Genomic DNA, 15,019 nt, shown 5'->3' with positions numbered 1-15,019 from the left:
AAAGTACCATTTTCTGCAACTGTTTGTAAGAATGAACTTTCAAATTCAATTGTTTCCTGGGATTAGCGCATCTCTAGACATGACAATCATCTGATTAACAGTCAGGAATTGTGGAGGTCACGACAAGGTCATTACCGGGGAAAACCGAGGGAAAATACCATTTTCTGCAACTTGTGTGTAAGTAAATGCTTTCAAACTCCATCTTCTTCTGGTATTGGCGCATCTCTAGACATGACAATCATCTGATTAACAGTCCTCAATTTTCAAGGTCACAACAAGGTCATTACCAGATAAAACCGATGGAAAACCGAGGGAAAATACCATTTTCTATAACTTTTTTGTAAGTAAGAGCTTATAAACTCCATCTTCTTCTAGGATTAGCGCTGATTTTAATGACCCTGAAGTCTTTGGAAAGTTTTCTTGACCCATGCAATGTTTGAAGCTCATGACAAGGATGGGATTTTACACACGTCTAGGCATTATAAGACATGAAACAAATATTGTTGACTCTCGTAATATTTAAATGTCACACAACAAGGTCATTACTGGGTAAAACGACGGAAAATATATCAACTTTATGACTCGTCTGAGTGCCAGGACAGCCGGTGTGATCCTCAGTCAGGCTTGTAGACCGCAAGGCTATCGGTAGATGAACACCTTAACATTGACTTTTTCTTCTCTCTCCCCTTCTCTTCTACCCATATTACATCCAGCCCCGCCCACCCCCCTAGAGCCCCTGTGGGCGAAGGAAGATGTCATGAATTTGCCTCAACAGCTTTAGCTTAGAAAATAGCCGAACACAAATAGAAAACGTGTAAACTTGACCTTGTCATGACCTTCAAACTAGGCATGGGTCAAGAAAACTTTCCTCGGACTTCAGGGTCATAGAAATCAGCGCTAATCCCAGAAGAAGATGGAGTTTATAAGCTCTTACTTACAAAAAAGTTATAGAAAATGGTATTTTTTCTCGGTTTTCTCTCGGTTCTATCTGGTAATGACCTGGTTGTGACCTTGAAAATTGAGGACTGTTAATCAGATGATTGTCATGCCTAGAGATGCGCCAATACCAGAAGAAGATGGAGTTTGAAAGCTTTTACTTTCACACAAGTTGCAGAAAATGGTATTTTCCCTCGGTTTTCCCTCGTTTTTGCCTGGTAATGACCTTGTCGTGACCTCCACAATTGATGTCTGATAATCGGATGATTGTCATGTCTAGAGATGCGTTAATCCCCCAAAAATAATTGAATTTGAAAGCTTTTTCTAACAAACAGTTGCAGAAAATGGTACTTTCCGTCGGTTTTCCCTCGTTTTTGCCTGGTAATGACCTTGTTGTGACCTTTAAATAACGCGAGAGTCAACTATATTGTATGTATTGTAAAGCGTTCATGTAGCCCTAGACGCGTGTAAAGTTTCAAAGCTCTAGCTTAAGAAACGGGCGAATAATCGAACGCAGTGTTAAGTTGTTCATCTAGGAATTGCCTTGAAGACAGCCAGCCTTACGCTGACGATCACGAAGGCTCTTCTGCTACTCAGATGAGTCACAAAGTTCATTTTTCAAATATTCAGCATCATTATATTGGCTCTAGCTCTTATCAGAAATAATGCTACCTCTGAAAATAGAAATACATTATGCTCTGAACCAGATTGAGGAAGACTACTCCCCTCTGTTATGTTTTGTTTCAAGCTGTAAACACTATCACTAGGATTTTTTACCATAGCATTAAACCAAAAGGCACCATTAAGTTGTCATATTTTGCTCGTGCATTGCTAAATGTATGTAGATAAACTTCGAAAGTCAGAAATGGGGTTCTGGAAACTAATCATGTCACACTGAACTCGCACCACAAAGCGACATTTGTTCAGGAAACGTCTCGCACGCTTTACTGGGCTGGGGGTTAGGAAGATTGGAAGGTCATAGTGACATAGTATATGGTTCAAATCCATTCATATTTTACAGATATTATGTAAAGACATCATACTTGACGAAAATATATCCATTGAAGCCAAACAACAATACTAGTCTTGTGTGAATTTATTTTTAATCAAAACTTACCTACATTTTGGACGACGTCTTTCCTGGATTTAGGGTAGGGTTCATAATAATGATACTGTCACCAGCATCCTCGGCCAAAGCAGTCGCAAATTGTTTTGTGATAATCAAGAGATACCAACTAACACATTTATATGTAAAACGTACTAGTTTGAGTTCGTAATTTGGCTGAGAACTTCTTTTTTCAGAGGCAAGCGTCTGAAATGCTCGTGCATCACTCTTCAGGGTATAGTTGAATTTTGACTGAAAAGAGAAAGTGCGCCCTTGAATATTTCTTGTTAACATCGATTTTTATGTTCGGCAGTCCCCAAGCATTCAAAAAATACCCATTTGGTTGAGTCCGCTTTTGGGTGCACGGTCAGCCCTCCGCCGTGACGGAGTACTGTGTTGGTATGAGCGCGCACTTCCTGTGCATGCTTGATGATGCGCCCAGATGCCGCAGAGTACATTATTGTGTAACAGACGGTCTCTGATGCGCTCTTTTCCCGCGAACCTACTAGACTGCAGTTTGCATTGGCTGTTGCTGACCACATTTTTCCCTGACGTCATGGACTAATCTCCCACTGACGCTCTAAGTAGGTCGACAACGTCGACTTGCACTCTTTCTCTGTTCAGTCGGCCCTAGAGAAAGTTAATTTTAAACTAAGAGTGTATGTTGCTGTGTGCAGGAATGGGAGGGGGGGGGGGGGGGCGTAGCTGTGATGCCACCGTGAGAAAGTTAATTGTGAGAGATAACAGGGGTGCGTTGCAAAGGCAGAGCGCCACAGAACGTTTGCGAACGTTTTCTAGGCAACGCATAGTTTTGTTGTGGCGCTCGCAAAGTGAAACATTTGTATGGGAAATAACTCCGACGACTCTCAATATAGTGATCAAAAGAGTGGCTGAACATAACACGTTGCGGGAAGCGGTCGGCGTATGCATCTTTTCCAAGTCTAAATAAGATGCTTGGGTGTATTTGCTTGTGTGTTTTGGTAGTAACATACGCTACTGCATGGCACTTTAAGTGTGTCATCTTGTATTTGCTGCAAGGTCGCGTTATCTGCTTTTTTCACGAGATCGGACTTAAGATTGAAAAGGCTGACGTCCACAAAAAGTCAGAGCGAGAAGAATGCGTGCAGATAGTGACACTTGTGTGCGTGTGTTTGTGTGTGTGTGTGTGTGTGTGTGTGTGTGTGCGTGTGTGTGTGTGTGCGTGCGTGTTTGTATTTATGTGTGTTACTGTTTGTGTATGTTAATGTGTGAGTGAGTGCGCGCGTGTGCATGTGTGTATGTAAACATATCTTTGGGTGTGTGTGTGTGTGTGTGTGTGTGTGGGGGGGGTTACGCGCGCGTGTGTGCGGAAGGACGAGAGGGAGAGGGGGGCGAGAGAGAGGCAGATAGAGAGATCGAGAAAGAGAAAGAAAGGAAGGGAGAAACAGACAGATGAACAGAGAGAGAAAGAGAGACAGAGACACGGAGAGAGAGAGAGAGAGAGAGAGAGAGAGAGAGAGAGAGAGAGAGAGAGAGAGAGAGAGAGAGAGAGAGAGAGAGAGAGAGAGAGAGAGAGAGAGAGAGAGAGAGAGAGAGAGCGCGCACGCGGGCTTTTTTCTCCTAAACATTACCCTTTAATCAACCTTTATTGACTGACATGAAGACCACAACACTTTTGCACGGAATCAACAAGAAATCCCACTGTCAAATCTGACCATCCCCCCAAAAAAATGAAAGCCCCTGCTTCTCCACGTGGGGTACGAAACTCAAACACACGCATAGCGTCACCCCTAAAATGTACTCATGGACTGGGCTGTAAGCGATTGGACTCGTCTACTTTGGTCAGTGCGGGAGGGCTGTTCCAAATACAAAGCGACTGTTCGCAGGATCGCCCCTAATATGCATGCATGGACTCGGCCGTCAGCGAAGAGATGGGTCCATTTACTTGAAAGTGGGTAGAGAGGGTAGAATTGAGTTTGCTGCAAACAATTCGCCGCGAACATAGCGTTGCTTACAACATGAAAACTTTTTGTCTCTTCGCGAACAGAACGTCCGCTCTATGCAACGCACCCCAGATGTCGGTGTGTGGTCAGAGTGGTGGGGTGGTCCACAGAACTTATATTAGACAGAAGGGACAAGCCCTCTTAGCGCGATCGAAAAACGCGTTCTGGTTGGCTCGGCCGGCCGCCATCTTGTTAATGCTGAGACTGACAAACGATCGCGGCGAGCGTCACACACAAGCAGTGCGCAGTTTGGTCTCACGGTGTGCCTTGTCTCTGTTTACGTTGACGACCTGACGTTTACGTACTGTGTGAATAAAAGCAGGTCCATTTACTTACTAATTTACCAGTAGTAAGGATTTGCTGATGTATAACTTCGGCCGCATCGATAGATCTGTGACCATTAGTTTTTCACTTTGTTATGTGTTCAATCATCATTTTGTGTGTGCCTACTTTTGAAATGCTACACGACAATCGATCTTTTGAGGTTTAACGTCCTTGTCAACAACGAGGATTATTTCAAAGACGGTGCTTTTAGACATTTAACATGCGCCAAACATAAGACAGAAGTCGTCCACGAGACTGATTGCGTTTCACACCGTCATTTTTACTGTGAAATTGCAACAAGTGTTCGGCACTTCAAAGTGTTTGCCTGCTGTATGCAACAACATAAAAATTAAGTAGAAGTGCAATGCCAAGGCACTGCATACCCCCAGCAAAGGACAAATCCGCTCTCTCTCTCTGAACTAGGGGGGTCCGGGGGCATGCTCCCCCGGAAAATTTTTGAAAAACGGTTAAAATCTGTGCAATCTGGTGCATTCTGGTGGGGGGGGGGGGGGTACCTTTTTCTCATCGGATTTCACATTGAATAAAATTTGTTAGAGACACACAAAATTTATTTTTAAAAAAAAGCAAACAAAAAACACTCAAAGCAAGGTACATGCTTTTTCCAGGGGTGGGGTTCCGGAACCCCTGGAACCCCCCCCTGGGTCCGGCCCTGCTCTCTCAGTCTCTCTCTCTCAGGCTCTCACTCTCTCTCTCTCGTCTCTCTCTCTCACAAAAACACACACACCCCAAGTCACACACACACACACACACACACACACTCACTCACTCACTCTCTCACACAAAACACACACCCACACGTACATATAGACAGACGGACATACACACCTTTACAAACAAACACTACACATACACACACACATAGCCGCCCTACAGTTATGCACACGCACATACACAAACCCACTCAGTCTCTCTCAGTCTCTCTCTTTGACAAATCCAAGTTGAACAATTTGAAAGTGTTAGAAGAATATTGTGAGTCGAAACAAGTTTCAAGTCAAGCGAATATTCCTCTACTTACAGTACCTGAAGTTTTTTACGCACTTACACACCTTAAGCAAACAGGCTCCCGGGGAATCGACGGCCTCGATGGTAGGATTCTTAAATTGTCAGCCCCTGTAATTTCTGAAACACTCACTTACCTTTATAATCTTTGTTTAGGAAAAAATTATTTCCCAGTCTCCCTGAAACAGGCTAAAGTCATTCCTCTGTTTAAAGGCCAACATCCAAAAGAATTTTTCTCCTGGAGCGACCTAAACTTGAACCCGTCGCTCTTCTTGCATGTCTGTTTACTTCGTGTTGCACGCAAAAATTGCGCGACTTCCTTGCCGCGTGGATTGACGAAGCTGCCTTCTCGTGACTGAAAACACTGCAGTGCGTGCAGTTTTATTCTGTGGGTTCGACAGATCGATCCAGTAGTTTGGTCTCAATCGCTCTACACACACGCACACACACACACACACATACACATACACATACACACACTGACACACACACACACACACACACACACACAGGCACACACTAGCACACACACACACACACACACACGCACACACACACACACCCGCTCGGCTTTTTGTCCCCTCTGCCTCACTGATTATATTTAGTCAAGTTTTGACTAAATATTTTAACATCGAGGGGGAATCGAAACGAGGGTCGTGGTGTATGTGCGTGCGTGTGTGCGTGCGTGTGTGTGTGTGTGTGTGTGTGTAGAGCGATTCAGACTAAACTACTGGACCGATCTTTATGAAATTTGACATGAGAGTTCCTGGGTATGAAATCCCCGAACGTTTTTTTCATTTTTTATATTTAGTCAAGTTTTGACTAAATATTTTAACATCGAGGGGGAATCGAAACGAGGGTCGTGGTGTATGTGCGTGTGTGCGTGTGTGTGTCTGTGTGTGTGTGTGTGTAGAGCGATTCAGACTAAACTACTGGACCGATCTTTATGAAATTTGACATGAGAGTTCCTGGGTATGAAATCCCCGAACGTTTTTTTCATTTTTTTGATAAATGTCTTTGATGACGTCACATCCGGCTTTTCGTGAAAGTTGAGGCGGCACTGTCACGCCCTCATTTTTCAACCAAATTGGTTGAAATTTTGGTCAAGTACTCTTCGACGAAGCCCGGGGTTCGGTATTGCATTTCAGCTTGGTGGCTTAAAAATTAATTAATGGAATATTTTAACATCGAGGGGGAATCGAAACGAGGGTCGTGGTGTATGTGCGTGTGTGCGTGTGTGTGTCTGTGTGTGTGTGTGTGTAGAGCGATTCAGACTAAACTACTGGACCGATCTTTATGAAATTTGACATGAGAGTTCCTGGGTATGAAATCCCCGAACGTTTTTTTCATTTTTTTGATAAATGTCTTTGATGACGTCACATCCGGCTTTTCGTGAAAGTTGAGGCGGCACTGTCACGCCCTCATTTTTCAACCAAATTGGTTGAAATTTTGGTCAAGTACTCTTCGACGAAGCCCGGGGTTCGGTATTGCATTTCAGCTTGGTGGCTTAAAAATTAATTAATGACTTTGGTCATTAAAAATCTGAAAATTGTAAAAAAAAATAAAAATTTATAAAACGATCCAAATTTACGTTTATCTTATTCTCCATCATTTGCTGATTCCAAAAACATATAAATATGTTATATTCGGATTAAAAACAAGCTGTGAAAATTAAATATATAAAAATTATTATCAATTTTTTTTTTTCGAAATCAATTTAAAAACACTTTCATCTTATTCCTTGTCGGTTCCTGATTCCAAAAATATATAGATATGATATGTTTGGATTAAAAACACGCTCAGAAAGTTAAAACAAAGAGAGGTACAGAAAGGCGTGCTATCCTTCTCAGCGCAACGAATACCCCGCTCTTCTTGTCAATTCCACGTGTTCTGTGAGTTCGACAGCTACTTGACTAAATATTGTATTTTCGCCTTACGCGACTTGTTTATATTTAGTCAAGTTTTGACTAAATATTTTAACGTAGAGGGGGGAATCGAGACGAGGGTCGTGGTGTATGTGTGTGTGTGTGTGTGTGTGTGTGTGTGTGTGTCTGTGTGTGTGTGTAGAGCGATTCAGACTAAACTACTGGACCGATCTTTATGAAATTTGACATGAGAGTTCCTGGGTATGAAATCCCCGAACGTTTTTTTCATTTTTTTGATAAATGTCTTTGATGACGTCATATCCGGCTTTTCGTGAAAGTTGAGGCGGAACTGTCACGCCCTCATTTTTCAACCAAATTGGTTGAAATTTTGGTCAAGTAATCTTCGACGAAGCCCGGGGTTCGGTATTGCATTTCAGCGTGGTGGCTTAAAAATTAATTAATGACTTTGGTCATTAAAAATCGGAAAATTTAAAAAAAAAATAAAAATTTATAAAACGATCCAAATTTACGTTTATTTTATTCTCCATCATTTGCTGATTCCAAAAACATATAAATATGTTATATTCGAATTAAAAACAAGCTCTGAAAATTAAATATTATTATCAAAATTAAATTGTCCAAATCAATTTAAAAACACTTTCATCTTATTCCTTGTCGGTTCCTGATTCCAAAAACATATAGATATGATATGTTTGGATTAAAAACACGCTCAGAAAGTTAAAACAAAGAGAGGTACAGAAAAGCGTGCTATCCTTCTTAGCGCAACTACTACCCCGCTCTTCTTGTCAATTTCACTGCCTTTGCCATGAGCGGTGGCCTGACGATGCTACGAGTAAAATGGCATTGCGTTCAGTTTCATTCTGTGAGTTCGACAGCTACTTGACTAAATATTGTATTTTCGCCTTACGCGACTTGTTTATAAATGTCTTTGATGACGTCATATCCGGCTTTTCGTGAAAGTTGAGGCGGCACTGTCACGCCCTCATTTTTCAACCAAATTGGTTCAAATTTTGGTCAAGTAATCTTCGACGAAGCCCGGGGTTCGGTATTGCATTTCAGCTTGGTGGCTTAAAAATTAATTAATGACTTTGGTCATTAAAAATCGGAAAATTGTAAAAAAAAATAAAAATTTATAAAACGATCCAAATTTACGTTTATCTTATTCTCCATCATTTGCTGATTCCAAAAACATATAAATATGTTATATTTGGATTAAAAACAAGCTCTGAAAATTAAATATATAAAAATTATTATCAAAATTAAATTGTCCAAATCAATTTAAAAACACTTTCATCTTATTCCTTGTCGGTTCCTGATTCCAAAAACATATAGATATGATATGTTTGGATTAAAAACACGCTCAGAAAGTTAAAACAAAGAGAGGTACAGAAAAGCGTGCTATCCTTCTTAGCGCAACTACTACCCCGCTCTTCTTGTCAATTTCACTGCCTTTGCCATGAGCGGTGGCCTGACGATGTTACGAGTAAAATGGCATTGCGTTCAGTTTCATTCTGTGAGTTCGACAGCTACTTGACTAAATATTGTATTTTCGCCTTACGCGACTTGTTTGGTTTTGTGTTTATTTCGTCATTATTTTGTTAGTAAATAGTGAACATTGCTTCAATGCCGAAGCAAAAAACATCATTATTGGTTGTAATTTGCTACCAATTTTAAAACCCGACTATCGTATTACATAGTAATTTTGACAGCAGTTCAAATGTGTACATTTACCAGTTCCATTCAGCAGACTTTCAGGTCTTTGTGACTGATTTCTGGCCAGGAATTCATCACGCTTTCTGTTGTTCATTCGTTTCCTGTGACATTGATCAGCAAACCAGCAAAGTGTGTGTGTGTGTGTGTGTGTGTGTGTGTGTGCCTTTGGTTATATCGGTTTTTGTTGTTGTTGAACAAAATGTTGAACGTAACAAAATGTAGTCAGTATAATTATATACGTTTGCACCATACCTCATCTCCCGTGAAATATCAACAGAGTTCGAAGTTTCAGTTTGTCAATCTGTATAGTATGATTTGTTTTCAAATACGTTTTGTCTTTCTTTCCTTGTCCTGGTTTGTTTACAGATCATCGTCATTTTTTTAATCTCGGAAGATCTAACTAGTGTTCTGAGCATCGCCTAAGTAGACATCAACAAGCATGTACATACTTGAATGATCTTGCCGTTGTCTATCTTTTGCGATATCATGTCCATTTCCACATCGCAACATTATTGAATATTTGTACCAGTTTCAATTTGTCTGATTCAAACTAGATGTTGAATGACACAGAAATAAAACGATTTCTTCGTGAACTTCAATTTAATAATTATATCAGGTGTACGATACATCTACACAGTTGTGTGTGTGTGTGTGTGTGTGTGTGTGTGTGTGTGTGTGTGTGTGTGTGTGTGTGTGTGTGTGTGTGTGTGTGTCAGTGTGTATGTGTGTGTGTGTGTGTGTGTGTGTGTGTGTGTGTTCTTGAACATAACTACACCCATGTGTTTATGAGTTACATAATTATATATATGCGTTCAGTCAGTCTGCATGTTTCCTTTCACAAAATAAGACACAACATCAAAAATGAATACAGATTTGATCTGCAAGGAGGAAATATCAAACCAACCCACACCCCAAACCTAAAGCAGCTCATGACAAACTTTTGGTACACACTTTGCAAAATAATACTCTAATTTCTAAGCAGCTGCATTACACGCTGCCAACAGAGAGAGAACAAGTCGCGTAAGGCGAAATTACAACATTTAGTTAATCTGTCGAACCCACAGAATACAAGAAACTAAGTCCATCTCACGATGAACACGAGCCGAAATCATATGCACTCGACTTATGAAATAGAAAGAAATCAAATACGACGAAGAGAAGAAAAAGTTTGAAAGTACCATTGAACTTCCATGTCGGCGTGTGGCTGAGCTTAAAATAGGAATGTTGTTGCAATCTGTTAGGCACTTTCCCTTTTGACAGGTAGTTTTTGCATGTACAGCAAAACACGGCCTTTTTATATTTAGTCAAGTTTTGACTAAATATTTTAACATCGAGGGGGAATCGAAACGAGGGTCGTGGTGTGTGTGCGTGTGTCTGTGTGTCTGTGTGTGTGTGTGTGTCTGTGTGTGTGTGTGTGTGTGTGTAGAGCGATTCAGACTAAACTACTGGACCGATCTTTATGAAATTTGACATGAGAGTTCCTGGGTATGAAATCCCCGAACGTTTTTTTCATTTTTTTGATAAATGTCTGATGACGTCATATCCGGCTTTTCGTGAAAGTTGAGGCGGCACTGTCACGCCCTCATTTTTCAACCAAATTGGTTCAAATTTTGGTCAAGTAATCTTCGACGAAGCCCGGGGTTCGGTATTGCATTTCAGCTTGGTGGCTTAAAAATTAATTAATGACTTTGGTCATTAAAAATCGGAAAATTGTAAAAAAAAATAAAAATTTATAAAACGATCCAAATTTACGTTTATCTTATTCTCCATCATTTGCTGATTCCAAAAACATATAAATATGTTATATTCGGATTAAAAACAAGCTCTGAAAATTAAATATATAAAAATTATTATCAAAATTAAATTGTCCAAATCAATTTAAGAACACTTTCATCTTATTCCTTGTCGGTTCCTGATTCCAAAAACATATAGATATGATATGTTTGGATTAAAAACACGCTCAGAAAGTTAAAACAAAGAGAGGTACAGAAAAGCGTGCTATCCTTCTTAGCGCAACTACTACCCCGCTCTTCTTGTCAATTTCACTGCCTTTGCCATGGGCGGTGGCCTGACGATGCTACGAGTAAAATGGCATTGCGTTTCATTCTGTGAGTTCGACAGCTACTTGACTAAATATTGTATTTTCGCCTTACGCGACTTGTTTACAAATCCTAAAGACTGTCGGAAACTTCGCATGCTCTCTTGTGAACGCCATGTGAAACATTGATTCTGAAACAAAAATCTATGGCATGAATGACAATGGAAAGACGGTCTCTCTCTGATTCCAAGTTCATAATGACAGTTATAAAGTGCTGAATTTAAAAAATCTGTAGATGAAGTAAAATCATTTGAATGTTGGCTTTTTGAAACTTCATAACAAACAGCCACCTCGTCTATATCATTATCTGAAAGAATGCCAACTTCCTTTGAAACACCAACATTTGTATGGAAAACTTCTGTTTCTGTCATCTTTGATTTCATTTGACAACTTGGACTGATGGCATCTTCCAGAGATATATCCATTACTTTCAACTTGCGCCTCTTTGTATTCCTGTAAGCCTGCCACTTATTTATAAAAAGAAACGTTTGATACTTTTACCAAACAGTTAGTATAATGCACGATTTACCTGTATTCGTCTTTAAATTCTGCAAGACTGAAGCGAAAGAGGTCTGTCTCAGTTTTGTCGTCAGTTTGTTGTGTACATTTACACACGCACAACGAACAACACATGCACAGGCCCGGGGGAAGCTCTCCTTTCTTATGTCCGACGATAGACGTATACATGTAGTTTACATGTTTATTAGTCAGATTACGTGTATGATATGACGGAGAGTCGCATCGGTTTGATGCCGTGAACCCAACCGTGGCTGTGGCTGTCGTTTGAAGTAGCCTACTTCTTTATAAAGATTCATTTACATTCTACTTCTGACCAAGGCATGTTTGGTACCTACTGAATCCTTGTTGCGTGTAGTTTTACGTGGCACGTTGCCCAAAGTTGTATTCTTGAGGAGCATAAAATAAAACGTGTTACAAAGTTATCTCAAAACTCTGCAGTGACTGCTCGCGCAGCAGGTCAGCTAATTATAGCACGCAGCCTCCACAGACAGCTTTCGAGCCGAGACCATATGAGTCGCCGCTCCTGCGGCTCGTCAAAAACTGCACGCACTGCAGTGTTTTCAGTCACGAGAATAAAATAGCTTCGTCAATCCACGCGGCAAGGAAGTCGCGCAATTTTTGCGTGCAACACGAAGTAAACAGACATGCAAGAAGAGCGACGGGTTCAAGTTTAGGTCGCTCCAGGAGAAAAATTCTTTTGGATGGTGGCCTTTAAATCAGGTGACAAAAAAGACCCATCAAACTATAGGCCAATTTCAATATTGTCTGTTTTATCAAAACCACTTGAAAAACACATTAACAAACATATTCTAACGCATCTTAACCAAAACAATTTACTTCACCCTAAACAATCGGGTTTTAGAGCTAACCATTCCTGCCATACTGCCTTAGTTTCTCTTGTTGATCAATGGCTGGAGAAAATCAACGACAATGAATTCTGTGGTGCCATTTTTGTTGATTTTGCTAAAGCCTTTGACGTTATTGATCACACGTTATTACTGAGAAAATTCGCATTGTATGGCGTCGGAATCGAAACTGTCAAACTTATTAGTTCATTTCTCACCGGCAGACAACAAACTGTACTAACAAACGCCTCGGCGTCGAGCATGCAAGAAGTAAAATACGGTGTACCACAAGGATCGGTTTTAGGACCCCTCCTCTTCTCTATATACATTAATGACCTCCCCCTATATATTCAAAATGTATGTGAACTTTTTGCAGATGACACCACAATTCACTCCAGCAACACAAAGCAACTTGCTTATCAGAATCACTTCAAAGAAGTTTAAACCAGTTGACAGCGTGGACTGAACTAAACCATATGTCTCTTAACCCAAAGAAAACCAAATATATGGTCATAACAACAAGACAAAAACGCCAGAATATTTATTCAGCTGGTCCTGCTTTAATGATAGATGGTGAAATAGTGGAAAAAGTCGACCATCACAAACTGCTGGGTGTTAATATCGATAACAACTTGTCTTGGTCAACCCACATAGAGCAACTTAGTAAAGTGGTGTCAAAGAAAGTGTACCTCTTATCTAGAATTAAACACTTCCTGAACTGCCACACCAGAAAATTATTCTTCATTGCTCATATTCAATCTGTTATTGATTACGCATCCACTCTATGGGACTCAGCAAGTGAAAATTCCTTAAAACCACTTAGCAGATTACATAAAAGAGCGCTAAAAGTAGTATTACTAAAGCACACTACCCTCACAGAGTTAGACTACATACATTTAGGGATCTTGGGTGGGTTGCATGAGACGACTTAAGCTGGGCGGAAATGTGCTCAAAGTTGAGATGGTTGACTTTACGCGGAAAGCGCGAAAACCGGGGTGCATGAGCGGTCTTACGTTCGTTGAGCACAGCGTTTTTTGCTTAACTTTGAGCCTGCTCCCCCCCAGGCTTAACGCTGAGCTTGGCAGAGATAACAGACTTAACCAGCCAGTTGCCGCTTGCAAGATGATGTTTTAAAACCTTTTATCATTTGGTGCTATAATAGGTCGCACCAACGCGACGGAGTTAGACAACTTTCTTGTTTACTTCATCTGTGCCCGGCAACCAAAAGGTTTTTGTTTTTGTTTTCTTTAGGGTGAAATCATTTTTTTAATTTTTTTTATTTGTTGAAATATGTATTTATGTATTTATTTATTCAATCATTAATATATTTATATTTTGTTGTCTTTTTTTTATTTGTTAGAAATCATCTTTTGTTACCTAATGCTGTCTCTAATAGTTATAAGTGTTTTATAATTTGATTTAAAAAAAAAAAATTTTAAATCTCACATTATATGACTTTGGTTTCTTTTTCTTCGATTTTGTTTTTACTTCATTTTTTATTTTGATATAATTCGTGTTTTTTTGTAATTACTGTATTTTTATCTTCTTTTTGTATTTACTTTTTTACTTTTTGGTTGATGTTTACCTTTTCAGTAGAGAGCGATTCAAGATCAAGAAGACAATCTTTATTTTTCTTCTACTCGATCCAACATGCACAATGCACAAAATAGTACTATAACGCCGTACGCTCTACTTTGTACTACACACGGCATCTCCCGTGTTGGTATGAGCGCGCGCTTCCTGTGCATGCTTGAATGCGCCCAGATGCCGCAGAGTACATTATTGTGTAACAGACGGTCTCTGATGCGCCCTTTTCCCGCGAACCAACTAGACTGCAGTTTGCATTGGCTGTTGCTGACCACATTTCCCGTGACGTCATGGAATCTCCCACTAACGCTCTAAGTAGGTCGACAACGTCGACTTGCCCTCTTTCTCTGTTGAGTCGGCCCTAAAGACGGCTCATGCACCCCGACTTCGTTTCGTGCTTTGCGGATTCTTAACAGAGCAAGCTTTAGAGTAAAATCGAACCTCAGCTTGGAATTTGAGTTCTCTCATGCAACCCACCCCTTACCTCTAAAGTCAAGACTGCTTTTTAACAAAGGAATCTTTATGCATAAAATTATATCCGAAACTTTACCCCAAACCATTTGTTCAAAGTTCTCTTTGAAGAATTCACACCACCTTATGAAATTTAACACTCCTCTTCCTAGGATAGACTTATTTAAGTCTAGTCTAGTTTATTCAGGTGGCCGTCTCTGGAACGCTCTTCCGAATGCCTTACGGGAAGCTACCAGCACAGATTCTTTCAAAAACAAATATATATCCCATTTAATGAAAATAGTATATTCTTGATTGTTATGTCCTTTGAGACACAGTCACTCACTTTTGATTTATTGTTTTGTTTATGAAATTATGATGTTCTGCATTATATCCATTGTCTTGCAGAGTTGATGTACTATTGCATAGTATTCTTACTCTAATTGACTTGCAAATTTTTGCTTTGCACCTTGTCATGAACATGTTTAAACTACAATGTTTCATATACTACTGAGCTTTACTGGCCGATGTGAATGCGTTATATATTGTGTGTA

This window comes from Littorina saxatilis, linkage group LG17, assembly GCF_037325665.1.
Source record: "Littorina saxatilis isolate snail1 linkage group LG17, US_GU_Lsax_2.0, whole genome shotgun sequence".
Lineage (NCBI taxonomy): Eukaryota > Metazoa > Mollusca > Gastropoda > Littorinimorpha > Littorinidae > Littorina > Littorina saxatilis.
The sequence above is the reverse complement of the archived record's forward strand: the minus strand, read 5'-3'. Positions refer to the sequence as shown.